This window comes from Phalangium opilio, unplaced genomic scaffold (genome assembly GCF_054372755.1).
Source record: "Phalangium opilio isolate 3A_F unplaced genomic scaffold, DU_Popi_V2 ptg000021l_1, whole genome shotgun sequence".
Lineage (NCBI taxonomy): Eukaryota > Metazoa > Arthropoda > Arachnida > Opiliones > Phalangiidae > Phalangium > Phalangium opilio.
The window spans coordinates 4,234,587-4,241,377 of NW_028324153.1; the positions used below are offsets into that span (position 1 = coordinate 4,234,587).

The following is a 6,791-nucleotide window of genomic DNA, read 5'->3' on the forward strand; positions in this document are numbered from 1 at the left end:
AATCGAGGGACGTTTCGTCAATGCAGTCTTCGCAGACCGAGATGCTAACGCATAAGATGGCTTGATTCTCGAGTATCTACCCGTTATACGAAGGTATTTACTACCCCCCCCCGCAAACCAATTTTTTGAGATGTTTACCCCCTATAAACCCCCCCCCCATCTGTGACGTATGCATTAGCTTTGAAAATATTCTTATTTTAATTAAAGAGGACCATTATAAAAAATGTACATTATACAAACTAACAATTACGAAAACCGTTCTCCTTTATGATCTATTATTTTGTATGCCAATAAGAAATCCATATTTAAATGCAATAAACTTAACTTTAATTTTTTAAATTTTACACTATTAGCATAAAATTTATACTGTCCTAGTTCTGGTATACGAAATCAGCGTATTAAAGGCACTTTTCCAATGCTCACGGACGATGACGGGCTAACGTGTTTCTTTGATGATCATAGAGACAGGTGACACGTGTCTCACCTTCTATATCCATGGCCTTTGGACAATCCACGTCATTCAAATTTATGACTTCTTTATTTAAAATATTAAAAAGAAAGAAACATTTTTGATTACCCTTGCAATATATACGGTCTGCGAACCGGGTACCTAACATGAGACAGCGACGAAGATTATGATAAGGCGTTTCTCCTCATCCAAATGAGATTCCGTGTAAATTTCTGGAGATGTAGCTATTGAGTCGTTGTGTAGACGAAGGAAGCGTAGATTGACTATAAGGCGGTAAAAATGTCCATAACACTATTTCTGGAAGTTTAGTAACAGTAGCACAACTTAGTTCTTTAACTATCAGATCGCCTGCGAGGTTCCATTTTTCGTCCTTCCCGTGTAGATACTCAAAGTCAACTAGTACAGATTTCATGTTATCTAGAAGGTAGTTTCCTAAATGATGATTCTCCAAATGGTTGGAGTGCGGTTTATATACTTTTCAAAGTCCTTTCACTAAGTATATTAGCTATAGAATATAAATCACATGACGGAGGGGGGTGGCATGCTGAAACACGTATGACAATAGCTCTTAAGAGGTCCAATCGTTGTCCAAAAATTGACAGTAGGTATAACAATAGAACTGTGTTTTCGACAGAAGATTAAAAATGCAGAGACAACAATCTCTTTTTAATGTTAGACGGTCAAACATTCTCCACAAAAGGTATATTGACAGATGTCTTAAAAGGGGATGTAAAGGTAAATAATGAGCCCTTGGCTAAAATTATTAGACAGATAATTATAGTTTTGTTGAACCCATGTACCCTTAAAGCATTAACGTCTGAAGTACTGTACCAAGAATGCGTACGAGATCTTAGATAAATCATCAAACGTTTCTTTGTGATATTGTGTATACTAGTTTTTAGGTAACGTTTCAAAAACTTTAACGTAAGAATACGCCTACAGTCAAACCATTCAGCAGTGAGAAAAAATAGGCATTTCAACGTTTCTTATTGTATTGTGCATACTAGATTTAGCTAAGGTTTCAAAAACTGACATAAAAATACGCCTACAATCAAACCATACAATTCAACAAAAGGATTAATTATAACAAAGGAATTGATGCGTCATTCCATTAGTGGGTTTTACGACAGTAAACTTTGGTCTCCGAAGATGCATTGTTAAGAAAAAATTTCTTCAATCAATCAAATATTGACAGGTCTATTGAAATGCTAGGAGTAATAGACAAATAGGTCAAGATTACTATTGTATAATTTATTTACTGGTAAACTATTATGGAGTCAAGTACAAAAAAGTCGTCAAGAATACGTCAGATCTTGGAGATTAACCCTCCAAAAACTACTTATTGTATTATTTATTTTATTGATTTTAGGGGTACTGGAATTCCTTAATCTCTGGTTTCTGAACGTTGACATACAAATACGCTTACAGTCTAACAATGGGACAGTCAAGGTCAATAGAGTAATTCGCAAAGCACCAAGGGCGAAGGCATCTTCATTTATAGTATTTATAATAAAAGAATTTAGCTTGAATAAGAAAAATATATCGTTGAATTGTTCAATCAAATATTGACAGGCCTATTTTTTTAAAAAAATGGGTGAGTAATCCATAGGAATATAATCAACAGGGAAGGGGGAAAAGTATTGGATAAATAAGATGATCGTATAGTTGTTCAATTTATCTATCCATAGATCACTAGGTAGAGTAGGATGGAAGCACCTTACGTATAACCAAAGGAGAAAATGTAATAGATAATAGCTAGGCATCCTAAAATACAATGGAACTGAAGGGTGGAGAAGCCGAGAAGATATATTCAGCAGGGGGAAGGTGTGGAGGATGTTCGACAAATAAGATCTAACCATAGATTATTAGGTTGAATTGTAGAATGACGATCCCTTAAGTATAACACAAGGAGAAAATGTATTAGACAAATCACAAAATGTTACTGTTTCGTGTATTCTGTTATATAACCATTTATAAAATCAATATCAGTTATAAAAGTATACAAAAACATTTTTTGATAATTTTTTTAAACTTTAATTTTTTATAATTTTTTTCTTAACTTTAATTTAAACTTTTTTCCTTAACTTTATTTTAAACTTTTTTCATTTCTTTTCTTAACTTTATTTTAAACTTTTTTCATTTCTTTTCTTAACTTTATTTTAAACTAATTTTTTAACAAAATACTTTTCAAACACATCTGCACAGATTTTTTCAGATTTTTAGTACTTTTTTCCTTTTTTAAACATTGTAATAACTATCAAAGACTTTCGTTGTTGAATATAACGATAATCTTTATTAAAGTATATTAGATATGCAAATTTATTATAATATCGCCAATCTAAAAGAACATATTCTTAAAGATAGTGTAAAATTATCAAATTTGCAGGAGGGATAATACACTTGCCCTTCTTCACCATTTTTTCCTCCTGCAAATTTGATAATTTTACACTATCTTTAAGAATATGTTCTTTTAGATTGGCGATATTATAATAAATTTGCATATCTAATATACTTTAATAAAGATTATCGTTATATTCAACAACGAAAGTCTTTGATAGTTATTACAATGTTTAAAAAAGGAAAAAAGTACTAAAAATCTGAAAAAATCTGTGCAGATGTGTTTGAAAAGTATTTTGTTAAAAAATTAGTTTAAAATAAAGTTAAGAAAAGAAATGAAAAAAGTTTAAAATAAAGTTAAGAAAAGAAATGAAAAAAGTTTAAAATAAAGTTAAGGAAAAAAGTTTAAATTAAAGTTAAGAAAAAAATTATAAAAAATTAAAGTTTAAAAAAATTATCAAAAAATGTTTTTGTATACTTTTATAACTGATATTGATTTTATAAATGGTTATATAACAGAATACACGAAACAGTAACATTTTGTGATTTGTCTAATACATTTTCTCCTTGTGTTATACTTAAGGGATCGTCATTCTACAATTCAACCTAATAATCTATGGTTAGATCTTATTTGTCGAACATCCTCCACACCTTCCCCCTGCTGAATATATCTTCTCGGCTTCTCCACCCTTCAGTTCCATTGTATTTTAGGATGCCTAGCTATTATCTATTACATTTTCTCCTTTGGTTATACGTAAGGTGCTTCCATCCTACTCTACCTAGTGATCTATGGATAGATAAATTGAACAACTATACGATCATCTTATTTATCCAATACTTTTCCCCCTTCCCTGTTGATTATATTCCTATGGATTACTCACCCATTTTTTTAAAAAAATAGGCCTGTCAATATTTGATTGAACAATTCAACGATATATTTTTCTTATTCAAGGTAAATTCTTTTATTATAAATACTATAAATAAAGATGCCTTCGCCCTTGGTGCTTTGCGAATTACTCTATTGACCTTGACTGTCCCATTGTTAGACTGTAAGCGTATTTTTATGTCAACGTTCAGAAACCAGAGATTAAGGAATTCCAGTACCCCTAAAATCAATAAAATAAATAATACAATAAGTAGTTTTTGGAGGGTTAATCTCCAAGATCTGACGTATTCTTGACGACTTTTTTGTACTTGACTCCATAATAGTTTACCAGTAAATAAATTATACAATAGTAATCTTGACCTATTTGTCTATTACTCCTAGCATTTCAATAGACCTGTCAATATTTGATTGATTGAAGAAATTTTTTCTTAACAATGCATCTTCGGAGACCAAAGTTTACTGTCGTAAAGCCCACTAATGGAATGACGCATCAATTCCTTTGTTATAATTAATCCTTTTGTTGAATTGTATGGTTTGATTGTAGGCGTATTTTTATGTCAGTTTTTGAAACCTTAGCTAAATCTAGTATGCACAATACAATAAGAAACGTTGAAATGCCTATTTTTTCTCACTGCTGAATGGTTTGACTGTAGGCGTATTCTTACGTTAAAGTTTTTGAAACGTTACCTAAAAACTAGTATACACAATATCACAAAGAAACGTTTGAAGATTTATCTAAGATCTCGTACGCATTCTTGGTACAGTACTTCAGACGTTAATGCTTTAAGGGTACATGGGTTCAACAAAACTATAATTATCTGTCTAATAATTTTAGCCAAGGGCTCATTATTTACCTTTACATCCCCTTTTAAGACATCTGTCAATATACCTTTTGTGGAGAATGTTTGACCGCCTGACATTAAAAAGAGATTGTTGTCTCTGCATTTTTAATCTTCTGTCGAAAACACAGTTCTATTGTTATACCTACTGTCAATTTTTGGACAACGATTGGACCTCTTAAGAGCTATTGTCATACGTGTTTCAGCATGCCACCCCCCTCCGTCATGTGATTTATATTCTATAGCTAATATACTTAGTGAAAGGACTTTGAAAAGTATATAAACCGCACTCCAACCATTTGGAGAATCATCATTTAGGAAACTACCTTCTAGATAACATGAAATCTGTACTAGTTGACTTTGAGTATCTACACGGGAAGGACGAAAAATGGAACCTCGCAGGCGATCTGATAGTTAAAGAACTAAGTTGTGCTACTGTTACTAAACTTCCAGAAATAGTGTTATGGACATTTTTACCGCCTTATAGTCAATCTACGCTTCCTTCGTCTACACAACGACTCAATAGCTACATCACCAGAAATTTACACGGAATCTCATTTGGATGAGGAGAAACGCCTTATCATAATCTTCGTCGCTGTCTCATGTTAGGTACCCGGTTCGCAGACCGTATATATTGCAAGGGTAATCAAAAATGTTTCTTTCTTTTTAATATTTTAAATAAAGAAGTCATAAATTTGAATGACGTGTATTGTCCAAAGGCCATGGATATAGAAGGTGAGACACGTGTCACCTGTCTCTATGATCATCAAAGAAACACGTTAGCCCGTCATCGTCCGTGAGCATTGGAAAAGTGCCTTTAATACGCTGATTTCGTATACCAGAACTAGGACAGTATAAATTTTATGCTAATAGTGTAAAATTTAAAAAATTAAAGTTAAGTTTATTGCATTTAAATATGGATTTCTTATTGGCATACAAAATAATAGATCATAAAGGAGAACGGTTTTCGTAATTGTTAGTTTGTATAATGTACATTTTTTATAATGGTCTTCTTTAATTAAAATAAGAATATTTTCAAAGCTAATGCATACGTCACAGATGGGGGAGGTTTATTGGGGGTAAACATCTCAAAAAATTGGTTTGCGGGGGGGGGGTAGTAAATACCTTCGTATAACGGGTAGATACTCGAGCATCAAGCCATCTTATGCGTTAGCATCTCGGTCTGCGAAGACTGCATTGACGAAACGTCCCTCGATTTTAATTGTATTAAATGTAATCAATTTGGGCCTCGCAAACAACGCTTCACAGGTGACAAACCCGTGTTTCCTCCGATGCACCTTACGTAATATGTAATTCTTTTTTTGTAAAAATGTCCCTTAAAATGTGTGCTAAATAGAAAACATATGAAACGGTCTAGCCATATAGGCCTTTCTATAAATTATTTCGCGGGAGGGTACGAACGCCCTTCATCTCTGCTTTTTCCCCCGGCAACATTTTCTTTTCGCGGGAGGGAAGAATAGCCTTCGTCTCTGCTTTTTCCCCCGGCAACATACGGATTTTATGTAAAGGCCTATTCGTGTATACTTTACTCTGAAATGTTCAGATCGGTAAGTTTTTTAGCATAATAAGCAATATTCCGGTATATTTCATTCATCTGACCACGTCTCTTTCGGTATGGCCGAAAATGTTCATGGAAACCTCAAAAAACTAGGGTATGTCCCCATGCCACGTACGAGTCATCTACACTGCCCTCATTGTGATGGGACTTTAAAAGACGTGCCTGACTGCGGCCAATTAAATTATTTCTGCACATCACGTGATTGTGCGCACTTCAGACGTTGTGTTTTAGTTCAGTCTAAAAACCTTATCCGTATGTCGACCCAAAAAAAGCGAAGACATCTTCTTGACGAGCGAAACTTTTGTACTCTGTGCGGTGAGTTTAAATACCGAATTAAGGACTTGTGCCCGTGTTACAATTGGAAAGATGATTCACCAGAGATTTAAATCAGGTACAGCAGTGACTTTCGAGATGAAATAGAATTGTGGAAGCATCATAGTTAATATAAATCAACTTTTGCTTCATAAAAAAGGGTATGTTTCACTTTGCATTATAACAATGTTTGTATTTTAATCCATATTCATGTGTATTTTAGCCTGTATTCAGCTATAACTTTTGCATGTATTTTATATAAATCCCTTGTAGTTTAGTAATATTCGTATGAAATTCCGTATTCGTTAGTGCAGGGTAAAATTGTTTTTTTTTGGGAGGATTATATAAATGCCAGTATTTTAATCAATA

At 33.1% G+C, this 6,791-nt stretch overlaps 2 long non-coding RNA genes across 2 annotated transcripts; one reads left to right on the forward strand and one right to left on the reverse strand.

Moving 5' to 3' along the window:
• Positions 1-304: 304 nt before the first annotated feature.
• LOC149697135 (uncharacterized) lies at positions 305-676 on the reverse strand. The gene is made up of 2 exons (XR_016382416.1): positions 611-676; positions 305-535 (listed from the first exon to the last, which is right to left on the reverse strand). It is a non-coding gene; the product is annotated as an uncharacterized LOC149697135 (long non-coding RNA).
• A 3,134-nt stretch (positions 677-3,810) lies between these two features.
• On the forward strand, positions 3,811-5,446 carry LOC149697136 (uncharacterized). Its single transcript, XR_016382417.1, has 2 exons — positions 3,811-5,173; positions 5,251-5,446. It is a non-coding gene; the product is annotated as an uncharacterized LOC149697136 (long non-coding RNA).
• The last annotated feature ends 1,345 nt before the right edge of the window (positions 5,447-6,791 follow it).